Source organism: Arachis hypogaea, chromosome 20, assembly GCF_003086295.3.
Source record: "Arachis hypogaea cultivar Tifrunner chromosome 20, arahy.Tifrunner.gnm2.J5K5, whole genome shotgun sequence".
Classification (NCBI taxonomy): domain Eukaryota; kingdom Viridiplantae; phylum Streptophyta; class Magnoliopsida; order Fabales; family Fabaceae; genus Arachis; species Arachis hypogaea.
The window spans coordinates 68,775,506-68,792,570 of NC_092055.1; the positions used below are offsets into that span (position 1 = coordinate 68,775,506).

Below are 17,065 nucleotides of genomic sequence, written 5' to 3' on the forward strand. Positions count from 1 at the left end.
TCCTGCCATTGGAGCAAACAACTTTGAGCTGAAACCTCAATTAGTTTCTCTGATGCAGCAGAACTGCAAGTTTCATGGACTTCCATCTGAAGATCCTTTTCAGTTCTTAACTGAATTCTTGCAGATATGTGATACTGTTAAGACTAATGGAGTAGATCCTGAAGTCTACAGGCTCATGCTTTTCCCTTTTGCTGTAAGAGACAGAGCTAGATTATGGTTGGATTCTCAACCCAAAGACAGCCTGAACTCTTGGGATAAGCTGGTCACGGCTTTCTTAGCCAAGTACTTTCCTCCTCAAAAGCTGAGCAAGCTTAGAGCTGATGTTCAAACCTTCAGACAGAAAGAAGGTGAATCCCTCTATGAAGCTTGGGAAAGATACAAACAGTTGACCAAAAAGTGTCCTTCTGACATGCTTTCAGAATGGACCATCCTGGATATATTCTATGATGGTTTATCTGAGCTATCAAAAATGTCACTGGACACTTCTGCAGGTGGATCCATTCACCTAAAGAAAATGCCTGCAGAAGCTCAAGAACTCATTGACATGGTTGCTAATAACCAGTTCATGTACACTTCTGAAAGGAATCCTGTGAGTAATGGGACGCCTACGAAGAAGGGAGTTCTTGAAGTTGATACTCTGAATGCCATATTGGCTCAGAACAAAATATTGACTCAGCAAGTCAATATGGTTTCTCAGAGTCTGCATGGAATGCAAGCTGCATCCAATAGTACTCAAGAGGCATCTTCTGAAGAAGAAGCCTATGATCCTGAGAACCCTGCAATAGCAGAGGTAAATTACTTAGGTGAACCTTATGGAAACACCTATAACTCAACATGGAGAAATCATCCAAATTTCTCATGGAAGGATCAAAAGCCCCAACAAGGCTTTAATAATGGTGGAAGAAACAGGTTTAGCAATAGCAAGCCTTTTCCATCATCAACTCAGCAACAGACAGAGAACTCTGAACAAAATGCTTCTAATTTAGCAAATCTAGTCTCTATCTATCTAAGGCCACTGTAAGTTTCATGAATGAAACAAGGTCTTCCATTAGAAATCTGGAAGCACAAGTGGGCCAGCTGAGTAAAAGGATCACTGAAATCCCTCCTAGTACTCTCCCAAGCAATACAGAAGAGAATCCAAAAGGAGAGTGCAAGGCCATTGACATAAGCGCCATGGCCGAACTTGTAAGGGAAGGAGAGGACGTGAATTCCAAGGAGGAAGACCTCCTGGGACGTCTAGTGATCAATAAGGAGCTTCCCTCTGAGGAACCAAAGGACTCTGAGGCTCATCTAGAGACCATAGAGATTCCATTGAACCTCCTTATGCCCTTCATGAGCTCTGATGAGTATTCCTCTTCTGAAGAGAATGAGGATGTTACTGAAGAGCAAACTGCCAAGTTTCTTAGTGCAATCATGAAGCTGAATGCCAAATTATTTGGCATTGATGCTTGGGAAGTTGAACCTCCCTTGTTCATCAATGAACTAAGTGATCTGGATCAACTGACATTGCCTCAGAAGAAACAGGATCCTGGAAAGTTCATAATACCCTGTACCATAGGCACCATGATCTTTAAGGCTCTGTGTGACCTTGGTTCAGGAATAAACCTCATGCCCCTCTCTGTAATAGAGAAACTCGGAATCTATGGGGTGCAAGCTGCTAAAATCTCACTAGAGATGGCAGACAGCTCAAGAAAACAGGCTTATGGACAAGTAGAGGATGTATTAGTAAAGGTTGAGGGCCTTTACATCCCTGCTGATTTCATAGTCCTGGATACTGGAAAGGAAGAGGATGAATCCATCATCCTAGGAAGACCTTTCCTGGCCACAGCAAGAGCTGTGATTGATGTTGACAGAGGTGAAATAGTTCTTCAATGGAATGAGAACTCCCTTGTGTTTAAAACTCAAGGATCTCCCTCTGCAACCATGGAGAGGAAGCAGAAAAAGCTTCTCTCAAAGCAGAGTCAACCAAAGCCCCCACAGTCAAACTCTAAGTTTGGTGTTGGGAGGCCACAACCAAACTCTAAGTTTGGTGTTGAACTCCCATATCCAAACTCTAAGTTTGGTGTTGGAGAGTCTCAACAAAGCTCTGCACATCTGTGAGGCTCCATGAGAGCTCACTGTCAAGCTATTGACATTAAAGAAGCGCTTGTTGGGAGGCAACCCAATGTTTATCTAATTCTTATTTTTATTGTTTTTCATGTTTTCTTAGGTTCATGATCATGTGGAGTCACAAAATAAATATAAAAATTGAAAACGGAATCAAAAACAGCAGAAGAAAAATCACACCCTGGAGGAGCATCTGTCTGGCGTTCAAACGCCAGAACAGAGCATAGTTCTGGCGCTGAACGCCCAGAATGGGAGCATCCTGGCGCTGAACGCCCAGAACAAGCATGGTTCTGGCGTTCAACGCCAGAAATGGCAGCAAAGGGGCGTTGAACGCCCAAAATGGGCACCAACCTGGCGCTGAACGCCCAGAGTTGTGTGCAAGGGCATTTTACATGCCTAAATTGGTGCAGGGATGTAAATGCCTTAACACCTCAGGATCTGTGGACCCCACAGGATCATCTCAGGATCTGTGGACCCCACAGGATCCCCACCTACCTCATCATCTCTCTTTCCATTCATGATCATCCCTTCTTTTTTTTTTTCCATTTACCACTCACATCCATACACCCACTACCTTCAAAAATTCAACATCTCTCTCCCACCCAATCCACCCATATGGCCGAATACACACTCCCATCCATCTCCTCTATATCTTCTTCTTATTCTTCTATTCTTTCTTCTTTTGCTCGAGGGCGAGCAACATTCTAAGTTTGGTTGGTAAAAGCATAGCTTTTTTGTTTTTTCCATAACCATTGATGGCACCTAAGGCCAGAGAAACCTCTAGAAAGAGGAAAGGGAAGACAAAAGCTTCCATCAAGGGTCTATAGCTCAGTGGTAGAACATTTGACTGCAAATCAAGAGATCCCTGAGATACCTCAGGGGATACATTTTCTTCCACACAATTATTGGAAGCAACTAAGGGTGGAACATCAAGAGCACTCCATCATCCTTAATGAAATTAGAGAATATCTAAAAGCAATGAAGGAGGAGCAACAAAGACAAGGAAGAGACATAGAAGAGCTCAAGAACATCATTGAAACACCATCATCACTATGGTGGATTCATTCCTTGCTCTTATTTCTTCTATTTTTCGTTTTCTATGTTATGTGCTTATCTATGTTTGTGTCTTCATTACATGATCATTAGTAGTTAGTAACTTTGTCTTAAAGTTATGAATGTCCTATGAATCCATCACCTCTCTTAAATAAAAACTATTTTAATTCAAAAGAACAAGAAGTACATGAGTTTCAAATTTATCCTTGAACTTAGTTTAATTATATTGATGTGGTGACAATGCTTCTTGTTTTCTGAATGTATGCTTGAACAGTGCATATGTCTTTTGAAGTTGTTGTTTAAGAATGTTAAATATGTTGGCTCTTGAAAGAATGATGACTAGAAGACATGTTATTTGATAATCTGAAAAATCATAAAAATGATTCTTGAAGCAAGAAAAAGCAGCAAAGAACAAAGCTTGCAGAAAAAAAAAAATAGGCGAAAAAAAATAGAAAGAAAAAGAAAAAGCAAGCAGAAAAAGCCAAAGCTCTTAAAACCAAGAGGCAAGAGCAAAAAGCCAATAACCCTTAAGACCAAAAGGCAAGGGCAATTAAAAAGGATCCCAAGGCTTTGAGCATCAGTGGATAGGAGGGCCTAAAGGAATAAAATCCTAGTCTAAGCGGCTAAACCAAGTGTCCCTAACCATGTGCTTGTGGCGTGTAGGTGTCAAGTGAAAACTTGAGACTGAGCGGTTAAAGTCAAGGTCCAAAGCAAAAAAAAAAAAAAAAGAGTGTGCTTAAGAACCCTGGACACCTCTAATTGGGGACTTTAGCAAAGCTGAGTCACAATCTGAAAAGGTTCACCCAATTATGCGTCTGTGGCATTTATGTATCCGGTGGTAATACTGGAAAACAAAATGCTTAGGGCCACGGCCAAGACTCATAAAGAAGATGTGTTCAAGAATCATCATACTGAACTAAGAGAGTCAATAACACTATTCGAAATCTGAAGTTCCTATAGATGCCAATCATTCTGAACTTCAATGGATAAAGTGAGATGCCAAAACTATTCAAGAGGCAAAAAGCTATAAGTCCCGCTCATATGATTGCAGCTATGTTTCATTGATAGTTTGGAATTTATAGTATATTCTATTCTTTTTATCCTATTATTTTCAGTTGCTTGGAGACAAGCAACAATTTAAGTTTGGTGTTGTGATGAGCGGATAATTTATACGCTTTTTGGCATTGTTTTTAGTATATTTTTAGTAGAATCTAGTTACTTTTAGGGATGTTTTTAATAGATTTTGTGTTAAATTCACATTTCTGGACTTTACTATGAGTTTGTGTGTTTTTCTGTGATTTCAGGTATTTTCTGGCTGAAATTGAGGGACTTGAGCAGAAATCAGATTCAGAGGTTGAAGAAGGACTGCTGATGCTGTTGGATTCTGACCTCCCTGCACTCAAAGTGGATTTTCTGGAGCTACATAACTCGAAATGGCGTGCTTCCAATTGAGTTGGAAAGTAGACATCCAGGGCTTTCCAGAAATATATAATAGTCCATACTTTGGCCAAGAATAGATGACGTAAACTGGCGTTCAACGCCAGCCTTCTGCCCAAATCTGGCGTCCAGCGCCAGAAAAGGATCCAAAACCAGAGTTGAACGCCCAAACTGGCACAAATACTGGCGTTCAACTCCACAAATGGCCTCTGCACGTGCAACACTTAGGCTCAGCCCAAACACACACCAAGTGGGCCCCGGAAGTGGATTTATTCATCAAATACTTACTCATGTAAACCATAGTAGCTAGTTTATTATAAATAGGACCTCTTACTATTGTATTAGGCATCTTTGGATTACCTTATGATCCTTTGATCACGTTTTAGGGGGCTGGCCATCTCGGCCATGCCTGGACCTTCACTTATGTATTTTCAACGGTAGAGTTTCTACACTCCATAGATTAAGGTGTGGAGCTCTGCTGTTCCTCAAAGATTAATACAAAGTACTACTGTTTTCTATTCAATTCTTCTTATTTCGCTTCTAAGATATCCATTCGCACCCAAGAACGTGATGAAGGTGATGATTATGTGTGACGCTCATCATCCTTCCCCCTTATGAACGCGTGCCTGACAAACACTTCTGTTCTACATGAATTAAGCTAGAATGAGTATCTCTTAGATCTCCTAACCAGAATCTTCGTGGCGTAAGCTAGAATGATGGCGGCATTCAAGAGAATCCGGAAGGTCTAAACCTTGTCTGTGGTATTCTGAGTAGGATTCAATGATTTAATGACTGTGACGAGCTTCAAACTCGCGAGTGCTGGGCGTTAGTGACAGACGCAAAAGGAGGGTGAATCTTATTCCAGCATGATCGAGAACCGACAGATGAATAGCCGTGCCGTGACAGGGTGCGTGAGCATATTATTCACTGAGAGGAGGGGATGTAGCCACTGACAACGGTGATGCCCTTGCATAAAGCCAGCCATGGAAAGGAGTAAGACTGATTGGATGAAGATAGCAGGAAAGCAGAGGTTCAGAGGAACGAAAAGCATCTCCATTCGCTTATCTGAAATTCCTACCAATGATTTACATAAGTATCTCTATCCCTAGTCTATTATTTATAATTCGAAAACATCATTATCAATTTATATCCGCCTAACTGAGATTTACAAGGTGACCATAGCTTGCTTCATACCAACAATCTCCGTGGGATTCGACCCTTACTCACGTAAGGTATTACTTGGACGACCCAGTGCACTTGCTGGTTAGTTGTATCGAAGTTGTGACAGACTGTAAAACTAGATCAGAGTATCTGGCCTAAGAAACCATTACCAGAGATCACAATTTCGGCACCACACGCCTAGGAGGAGTTTCAAAACGTGTGCGTACGCATAGGGGTGTGTACGCACAGGTACCAAATTTTATAATCCTGTTCACTCACACAAGGCGTGCTGGTGCCCCCAACAGACTAAGCTTCCCAACTTGTGCGTGCGCACAGGGCTGTGCGTACGCACAGGTTGTAAATCTTTTTCGGTATGTACGCGCACAAGCTGTGCTAGTGCTGCAAACAGATTGCCTGCCTCAGCGTGTGCGGACACACAGGTCTGTGCGTGCACACAGGTTAAGAATTTCGCAGAGGTGTGCGTGCGCACATACCAGAAATGACAAAATTCTGCAACTTTGCAGAATTTCAGATTTTGACACCAATCTTTGAATGATCATAACTTCCTCCACAAAAATCCAAATTTTACAAACCTTATATCAATTTGAAAAGTTTTCAATAAGCTTCAATTTTAAATCAAATTCAACCAATTTTGAAAACAGAGGCATAAGTTATGATCAGACAAAATTCACCAAAAACTAACTTTTACCAAAAGTTCACAATTTACCAATTTTCCACTTTTCATAACTCAAACCACCCAAAACCAAATAAAACCATTCCAAACTCCATTTTTAACCATACCAAAACAACCCAACACTCATACCAAACATTCCTTCAAGTATTTTATCAATCACACAACCTTCTAAACCATTCAACAATTCTAAATCTGTTGGGAATAATACACTATTCCCCCTTGAGAAAATACCTTTCACAGAGAAATAAAATAGACACAATCACAACACAAGAATTTAACGTGGAAAACCCCAATTACTGGAGAAAAAAAACCACGGCCGTTGTCAAATGACAACCAAAGAATATCACTATGTGAACATTGTTACAACACATAGACTTAAAGAATATCACTATCTGAACTGTTCATTCCCATTTGGGTTCATGGTAAAGAAAGGTGGGAGAGATTGGATATTAAGGAGTAAAAAGGTAAACTAGAATTAAAATATTTTTTCTTTTTGTTTTATTTATTAATTAAATTCGAAAATAAGAGGGAGATTAAAAGCTAATTAATTAAAAAGATTTGAAAATTAAATGGATGATTTTTGAAAAAGAAGAGAGAGAAAAAAGTAAGAGATTTTTGAAAATAGAAGTGAGAGGAATTAGTTAGGAAGTTTCGAAAAAGAAGAAAGGAAAAACAAGTAACTAATTAAGAAAGATTTGAAAATAAGATAAGATTTGAAATAGATTTTATTTTAAAATTTGAAATTTGAAATTTAAATTTTGAATTTTGAAAATTAAAATTTGAAATTTGAAAATTAAAATTGAATTACGATAAGATAAGATTTTGAAAATTGAATCTTTCAATTTTGAATTTTGAATTTGAAACAAGATAAGATAAAGATTTGATTTTTGAAAAGATTTGATTTTGAAATTCAAATTTAAGATAAGATAAGATAATGATTTGAAATTTAATGAAAGATAACAAAAGATAAGACAAAGATTTGAAAAAGTTTTGAATTTTAAATTTTAAAAGAAAGATAAGATAAGATAGAATCACAATTAAAAGAAAAGATTTGAAAATATATTAAAAAGATAAGATTTGAAATTTGAAATTTGAAATTAAGATAAGATAATGATTTTGAAATTAAAATTTGAAATTTTTTCTAAATATTTCAAAAAAATTTTGAAATAAAGATAGAAAAGATATTTCTTTGATTTTTTGAATTTTTTTTTGAATTAATGAAGAAAGAGAAAAACAACCAAAAGACACCAAACTTAAAATTTTTAGATCTAAAACACTAAGTTTTTGAAAATTCCCAAAGAAACACACCAAAAGACACCAAACTTAAAGATTGACATAATACTCAAACAAATGACACTATTTTTGAAAAAAAATTTTTGAAGGGAAAGTAAGAAAATTCGAAACTTTAACAAGAATAAGAACAAAAACTCAAACAAAAAGATAAAGATCAACAAGAAAACAAAGAATTTTGAAAAATTTTTGATTTTTTTTGAAAAAGAAAAATAAAAGACTCAAATAAAATTAAAAAGAATACCTAATCTAAGTAACAAGATAATCCGTTTGTTTGTCAAATCCGAACAATCTCCGGCAACTGCACCAAAAACTTGGTGCACAAAACTGGCTCCGTAGAATTTGCATAGATAGATCGACAAGTATACCGGGTCGACCAAGTAATACCTGAGGTGAGTCAGGGGTGATCCCGGTGTTGTTGGAAAAAATGAGTGTTGTTGGAAAACGCATAAAATAAATAAATATAGAAATACAGGATTGATTTGTGAAAATAGTGACGGACGAACAGTTAAGGCTTCGGAGATGCTTTATCTTTCCGGATTAACCTTTTTTATTTTCTATCTCAATAGCTTTTTGATTTATTCAATGGCAGCCGTTAGTGATTAACTCATGTCCTATCATCAAGTTAACCTCCGCTACTGCAGCAACCCACCATGTTGAGATGATTCTTGTCCTCTCATCAAGCCACCTCTAGGTTTCTCATTGTAGAAGAAGATGAAGCTCTAAGCAAGCCACTCCCTTTCGCGATCCTACTCAAGGTGCCACACACATGGCAGATCTTCTGGATTAGAGAGGGATTATATGTCACATATCCAAAGTTGCTTAGATGCTCTATACAAATCCGCAATGCAAACTCTAACTTTAGTTCAACGCTATCCAAGTCACGAATAGCACGGAACCCAAGTAGAACAAGGCTGATTGTCACGGGTCACCCTCAATTCATGAGATGAGAAACGAGAATGCATAAGAGAATAGAATCAGAATTGCATTGAAAGTAAAACAGTAATATTATTAATCCATGAAACTTAGCAGAGCTCCTAAACATAACATAGGAGGTTAGTGACTCATGTTGATAGAAAAATACAATGAAAGGTTCGAATGGGCAAGAGTTTTCTAACAAGGGTGAACTCTCGTATATATATATATATATATATATATATTAATCTAATGACTAATATAACACCCTAATTACCCTAAGCCTTACCTCTAGTCGTAAAGCAAAGGTTAATCAGAGGTTACAACAATTCTAAGGCTTATACATATTTATATAGAAGGAAATAATATATATTCTAGAAGCCCGATAAAGGATTAAGCTCAAAGACAGAATCACAAAAGCGCGAAACATTCACACGAAGCTAACGCATACGATACAAGGTACAGATGCAAAAGAATAAAACATATATAGATATAAAAATATAAGAATCATAGGGAACTAGCCGCGGCTTGCGGAGTTTGAGCCAACTAGTATATACAGACATATAGAGTTTTGGAGTTAAAAACAGCTTATACAACTATTCTCTCAATTAAGCCTCTGAGGCCATAAAGATAAATATACAAAGAGATATGAGAGTAACTATAACAAAGTAAAATAGAAATAAACCAAAAAGGAACCATACTCCGCTCTGTTACCATATCCACAATCTCACCGAAGTGAATTACGACCTGCATCTGAAAAATAACAACAAAGTATGAAATGAGAACCGGAGATTCTCAATATGGTAACAGTGCCCAATATGTAAGATGTAAGGCCCCAGAACGCTGAAGGCAATCCTAGAACTTCACACCAAACTGATATTCAAGCTTAACATAAATAAATAAATAAATAACCTAAACCATAAACCATAAGTAGGGTTATCTAACTTAGGAGATTTCTAACTAGAACTAGTCACACCGCTGTATCCCACAGCCTTCGCCACCCTAACTTCCATGCGATCCCATTGCCACCACCTACCTAGCCTCCTCGTTGCCAGACAATCACAATTAATGCAAGCAAGTAAAACACAGGTAGTATTCATATATATAACAATTAATTCAAGAAGCAAGTAGGCATATTATACAATTAGGCAAACTCAAGTAATCAAAGCAAGCAAACATATAGAAGATGCACATGATGAATGTCTGTCCTATTGGCTGTGATATCACATGTCGGTTATAATGGCAAACCCGACAGAAAATCTGGTCGACAACTCTCCGATTAGTCTCTCTATTGCGCATAAGGATGAATAATTCTGAGGGATGAGTGCCCTACCACCTTCTCCTTTTAGAGGGAAACATTCCGAGGGAGCGTGCCCTACTACCTTCCTCTTGTTGCCGTATGATTCCGTGGGTTAGTGCCCTACCACCTTGCAATCAGAGAGAAATCGCATTTTCAGGAGGAATAATTCCAAGGGATGAGTGCCCTACCACCTTCTCCTTTCAGAGGAAAACATTCCAAAGGAGCGTGCCCTACCACCTTCCTCTGGTTGCGAGAAATATGAGTGAGAAGCCCAGCTTCAACTCTCATATCCGAACGTAGACGGGAGACTGTCACAGCCCCTACGACGGATAACAAAACATATCATAATCACAAATTCAATCTCAGGGGCCAGTGCTCATAGCACCTTTCCACCCATACTCATTCCGTTAACCATAATCATTCCTTTCCAAGTTTTCACTCATCACAACCATCCTCAATTCTTAACTTTTCATTCCGAACTCACTAGTTCGTCAACTTCTCATTTCATATACCATTCTTCTTCCGCACTCCACTAAACCCATCCTCAGTACACCAGAAACCTAGGCCTTCGTTCTCTAACTTTTTAAAATAACACAAAATCAAACTTCTTACATTTCCCATGTTTCAATACCCGAGGATAAGTCCAAGAGTATTAAAATAGGTTTCGTAGAAGTTCACAAGCTTGTTGGGAAGGTAAAATACTTGAAAACAAAGTTTAAGTTTGAAAAATAGGGCGTGTGCATACGAACAGGGGTGTGCGTGCGCACGCTGATGAGCGGATAATTTATACGCTTTTTGGCATTGTTTTTAGTATATTTTTAGTAGAATCTAGTTACTTTTAGGGATGTTTTTAATAGATTTTGTGTTAAATTCACATTTCTGGACTTTACTATGAGTTTGTGTGTTTTTCTGTGATTTCAGGTATTTTCTGGCTGAAATTGAGGGACTTGAGCAGAAATCAGATTCAAAGGTTGAAGAAGGACTGCTGATGCTGTTGGATTCTGACCTCCCTGCACTCAAAGTGGATTTTCTGGAGCTACAGAACTCGAAATGGCGCGCTTCCAATTGCGTTGGAAAGTAGACATCCAGGGCTTTCCAGAAATATATAATAGTCCATACTTTGGCTAAGAATAGACGACGTAAACTGGCGTTCAACGCCAGCCTTCTGCCCAAATCTGGCGTCCAGCGCCAGAAAAGGATCCAAAACCAGAGTTGAACGCCCAAACTGGCACAAATACTGGCGTTCAACTCCACAAATGGCCTCTGCACGTGCAACACTTAGGCTCAGCCCAAACACACACCAAGTGGGCCCCGAAAGTGGATTTATTCATCAAATACTTACTCATGTAAACCCTAGTAGCTAGTTTATTATAAATAGGACCTCTTACTATTGTATTAGGCATCTTTGGATTACCTTATGATCCTTTGATCACGTTTTAGGGGGCTGGCCATCTCGGCCATGCCTGGACCTTCACTTATGTATTTTCAACGGTAGAGTTTCTACACTCCATAGATTAAGGTGTGGAGCTCTGCTGTTCCTCAAAGATTAATACAAAGTACTACTGTTTTCTATTCAATTCTTCTTATTTCGCTTCTAAGATATCCATTCGCACCCAAGAACGTGATTAAGGTGATGATTATGTGTGACGCTCATCATCCTTCCCCCTTATGAACGCGTGCCTGACAAACACTTCTGTTCTACATGAATTAAGCTAGAATGAGTATCTCTTAGATCTCCTAACCAGAATCTTCGTGGCGTAAGCTAGAATGATGGCGGCATTCAAGAGAATCCGGAAGGTCTAAACCTTGTCTGTGGTATTCTGAGTAGGATTCAATGATTGAATGACTGTGACGAGCTTCAAACTCGCGAGTGCTGGGCATTAGTGACAGACGCAAAAGGAGGGTGAATCCTATTCCAGCATGATCGAGAACCGACAGATGAATAGCCGTGCCGTGACAGGGTGCGTGAGCATATTATTCACTGAGAGGAGGGGATGTAGCCACTGACAACGGTGATGCCCTTGCATAAAGCCAGCCATGGAAAGGAGTAAGACTGATTGGATGAAGATAGCAGGAAAGCAGAGGTTCAGAGGAACGAAAAGCATCTCCATTCGCTTATCTGAAATTCCTACCAATGATTTACATAAGTATCTCTATCCCTAGTCTATTATTTATAATTCGAAAACATCATTATCAATTTATATCCGCCTAACTGAGATTTACAAGGTGACCATAGCTTGCTTCATACCAACAATCTCCGTGGGATTCGACCCTTACTCACGTAAGGTATTACTTGGACGACCCAGTGCACTTGCTGGTTAGTTGTATCGAAGTTGTGACAGACTGTAAAACTAGATCAGAGTATCTGGCCTAAGAAACCATTACCAGAGATCACAATTTCGGCACCAAGTTTTTGGCGCCGTTGCCGGGGATTGTTCGAGTTTGGACAACTGACGATTCATCTTGTTGCTCAGATTAGGTAATTTTCTTTTTGTTTTCTTTTCAAAAATTTTTCAAAAATATTTCAAAATTTTCTCATCTGTTTTCGAAAAAAAAAATATTTTAAAATAACAATGTTTTCAAAAAATAAATTATTCTATGGCTTCAAAATTTTTAAGAATGAATTCTAGTGTTTCATGAAGCATGTTGAAGCCTATCTGGCTGTAAAGCCATACCCAAACTGCTTTGGGATTGGCTAATCACTTCAGTGGAGTCATGCCCAATCCTTCTGGATAGGGTATGTCAGGCTTGTCATGTCTGAATTACACTCATATTTTTATTAAAGCTTGGCTGGCTATTAAGCCATGCCTGACCCTTTGATTGGAGCTTTAAGACTAACATGACAAGATTCCTGGAATTCATATTGAAGATTTTGAAATCCTTATTCTTACTTTTCACAATAATTTTCGAAAAAATTAAAAGAAAATACAAAAAAAAAAATAGAAAATCATAAAAATCAAAAATATTTTTGTGTTTCTTGTTTGAGTCTTGAGTCATATCATAAGTTTGGTGTCACTTGCATATGCATCTTGCATTTTTCGAAAATATCATGCATTCATAGTGTTCTTCATGATCTTCAAGTTGTTCTTGGTAAGTCTTCTTGTTTGATCTTGATGATTTCATGTTTTGTGTCTTTTCTTGTTTTTCATATGCATTCTTGAATCCTTAGTGCGTAAGCATTAAAGAATTCTAAGTTTGGTGTCTTGCATGTTTTCTTTGCATTAAAAAATTTTTCAAAATTGTGTCTATGATGTTCATCTTGACATTCAAAGTGTTCTTGGTGTTCATCTTGACATTCATGGCATTCTTGCATACATTCATGTTTTGATCTAAAAATTTCATGCATTGCATAATTTTCATGTTTTCATAAAAATTCAAAAAAATCAAAAAAATATCTTTCCCTTTTTCTCTCATCAAATTCGAAAATTGAGTTGACTTTTTCAAAAATTTTTAAAAATCAAAGTTGTTTCTTATGAGTCAAATCAAATTTTCAATTTGAAAATCTTATCTTTTTCAAAATCTTTTTCAAAAATCAAATCTTTTTCAAATTTCTTAGTTATTTTCGAAAATTCCAAAAATCTTTTTCAAAAATCTTTTTCTTATTTTTATATAAAATTTTCGAAAATAACTAATCAATTAATGTTTTGATTCAAAAATTTCAAGTTTGTTACTTACTTGTTAAGAAAGATTCAAACTTTAAGTTCTAGAATCATATCTTGTGATTTCTTGTGAATCAAGTCATTAATTGTGATTTTAAAAATCAAATCTTTTTCAAAACTAATTTCTATCATATCTTTTCAAAAATATCTTCTCATCTTATCTTTTTCAAAAAATTGATTTCAAAATATCTTTTCTAACTTCCTAACTCCTTATCTTTTCAAAATTTGTTTCAACTAACTAACTAACTTTTTGTTTGTTTCTTAACTTTTTCAAAACTACCTAACTAACTCTCTCTCTCTAATTTTCGAAAATATCTTCCCTCTTTTATTATATCATATTCGAAAACACCATTATCACTTTATATCTGCCTGACTGAGATTTACAAGGTGACCATAGCTTGCTTCATACCAACAATCTCCGTGGGATTCGACCCTTACTCACGTAAGGTATTACTTGGACGACCCAGTGCACTTGCTGGTCAGCTGTATCGAAGATTGTGACAGACTGTAAAACTAGATCAGAGTATCTGGCCTGAGAAGCCATTACCAGAGATCACAATTTCGTACACCAAGTTTTTGGCGCCGTTGCCGGGGATCGAACCCGGGTCGTCCGCGTGACAGGCGGATCAAAAATTTCTTTTTTATTAACTAATTATTTTTATTTTTTATAAAAAAAAAAATCGAAAAAAAATACTAACCTTTTTCAAAAACTATTTTCGAAAATCACTAACTCATTTTCAAAAATTGTTTTCGAAAATTCACTTCCCCCTCTCATCTTCTTCTATTTGTTTATTGATATACTAACATCTTTCCTTTAACTCACCAAAAATCCGAACCCCCTCTCTCTCTGAGTTCAGATTTTCTTTTCTTCTCTTCTTCTACTCACACAGGGATCTCTATACTGTGGTATAAAGGATCTCTATTATTATTATTATTTTTTTGTGCCTTCTTCTTTGTCATATGAGCAGGAGCAAGGATAAGAACATTCTTGTGGAAGCAGATCCAGAACCTGAAAGGACTCTGAATAGAAAATTAAGAGAAGCTAAAATACAACAATCCAGAGATAACCTTTCAGAAATTTTCGAACAGGCAGAGGAGATGGCAGCCGAAAATAATAATAATGTAAGGAAGATGCTTGGTGACTTTACTGCACCTAATTCCAATTTACATGGAAGAAGCATCTCCATTCCTGCCATTGGAGCAAACAACTTTGAGCTGAAACCTCAATTAGTTTCTCTGATGCAGCAGAACTGCAAGTTTCATGGACTTCCATCTGAAGATCCTTTTCAGTTCTTAACTGAATTCTTGCAGATATGTGATACTGTTAAGACTAATGGAGTAGATCCTGAAGTCTACAGGCTCATGCTTTTCCCTTTTGCTGTAAGAGACAGAGCTAGATTATGGTTGGATTCTCAACCCAAAGACAGCCTGAACTCTTGGGATAAGCTGGTCACGGCTTTCTTAGCCAAGTACTTTCCTCCTCAAAAGCTGAGCAAGCTTAGAGCTGATGTTCAAACCTTCAGACAGAAAGAAGGTGAATCCCTCTATGAAGCTTGGGAAAGATACAAACAGTTGACCAAAAAGTGTCCTTCTGACATGCTTTCAGAATGGACCATCCTGGATATATTCTATGATGGTTTATCTGAGCTATCAAAAATGTCACTGGACACTTCTGCAGGTGGATCCATTCACCTAAAGAAAACGCCTGCAGAAGCTCAAGAACTCATTGACATGGTTGCTAATAACCAGTTCATGTACACTTCTGAAAGGAATCCTGTGAGTAATGGGACGCCTACGAAGAAGGGAGTTCTTGAAGTTGATACTCTGAATGCCATATTGGCTCAGAACAAAATATTGACTCAGCAAGTCAATATGATTTCTCAGAGTCTGCATGGAATGCAAGCTGCATCCAATAGTACTCAAGAGGCATCTTCTGAAGAAGAAGCCTATGATCCTGAGAACCCTGCAATAGCAGAGGTAAATTACTTAGGTGAACCTTATGGAAACACCTATAACTCAACATGGAGAAATCATCCAAATTTCTCATGGAAGGATCAAAAGCCCCAACAAGGCTTTAATAATGGTGGAAGAAACAGGTTTAGCAATAGCAAGCCTTTTCCATCATCAACTCAGCAACAGACAGAGAACTCTGAACAAAATGCTTCTAATTTAGCAAATCTAGTCTCTAATCTATCTAAGGCCACTGTAAGTTTCATGAATGAAACAAGGTCTTCCATTAGAAATCTGGAAGCACAAGTGGGCCAGCTGAGTAAAAGGATCACTGAAATCCCTCCTAGTACTCTCCCAAGCAATACAGAAGAGAATCCAAAAGGAGAGTGCAAGGCCATTGACATAAGCGCCATGGCCGAACTTGTAAGGGAAGGAGAGGACGTGAATTCCAAGGAGGAAGACCTCCTGGGACGTCTAGTGATCAATAAGGAGCTTCCCTCTGAGGAACCAAAGGACTCTGAGGCTCATCTAGAGACCATAGAGATTCCATTGAACCTCCTTATGCCCTTCATGAGCTCTGATGAGTATTCCTCTTCTGAAGAGAATGAGGATGTTACTGAAGAGCAAACTGCCAAGTTTCTTGGTGCAATCATGAAGCTGAATGCCAAATTATTTGGCATTGATGCTTGGGAAGTTGAACCTCCCTTGTTCATCAATGAACTAAGTGATCTGGATCAACTGACATTGCCTCAGAAGAAACAGGATCCTGGAAAGTTCATAATACCCTGTACCATAGGCACCATGATCTTTAAGGCTCTGTGTGACCTTGGTTCAGGAATAAACCTCATGCCCCTCTCTGTAATAGAGAAACTCGGAATCTATGGGGTGCAAGCTGCTAAAATCTCACTAGAGATGGCAGACAGCTCAAGAAAACAGGCTTATGGACAAGTAGAGGATGTATTAGTAAAGGTTGAGGGCCTTTACATCCCTGCTGATTTCATAGTCCTGGATACTGGAAAGGAAGAGGATGAATCCATCATCCTAGGAAGACCTTTCCTGGCCACAGCAAGAGCTGTGATTGATGTTGACAGAGGTGAAATAGTTCTTCAATGGAATGAGAACTCCCTTGTGTTTAAAACTCAAGGATCTCCCTCTGCAACCATGGAGAGGAAGCAGAAAAAGCTTCTCTCAAAGCAGAGTCAACCAAAGCCCCCACAGTCAAACTCTAAGTTTGGTGTTGGGAGGCCACAACCAAACTCTAAGTTTGGTGTTGAACTCCCATATCCAAACTCTAAGTTTGGTGTTGGAGAGTCTCAACAAAGCTCTGCACATCTGTGAGGCTCCATGAGAGCTCACTGTCAAGCTATTGACATTAAAGAAGCGCTTGTTGGGAGGCAACCCAATGTTTATCTAATTCTTATTTTTATTGTTTTTCATGTTTTCTTAGGTTCATGATCATGTGGAGTCACAAAATAAATATAAAAATTGAAAACGGAATCA

At 38.1% G+C, this 17,065-nt stretch overlaps 2 non-coding genes across 2 annotated transcripts; both read right to left on the bottom strand.

Annotated features, from left to right (window-relative positions):
* Nucleotides 1–307: 307 nt before the first annotated feature.
* Nucleotides 308–415, bottom strand: LOC112787385 (small nucleolar RNA R71). Its single transcript, XR_003194801.1, has one exon. It is a non-coding gene; the product is annotated as a small nucleolar RNA R71 (small nucleolar RNA).
* A 14,694-nt stretch (nt 416–15,109) lies between these two features.
* On the bottom strand, nt 15,110–15,217 carry LOC112787386 (small nucleolar RNA R71). Its single transcript, XR_003194802.1, has one exon. It is a non-coding gene; the product is annotated as a small nucleolar RNA R71 (small nucleolar RNA).
* Between the last annotated feature and the right edge of the window lie 1,848 nt (nt 15,218–17,065).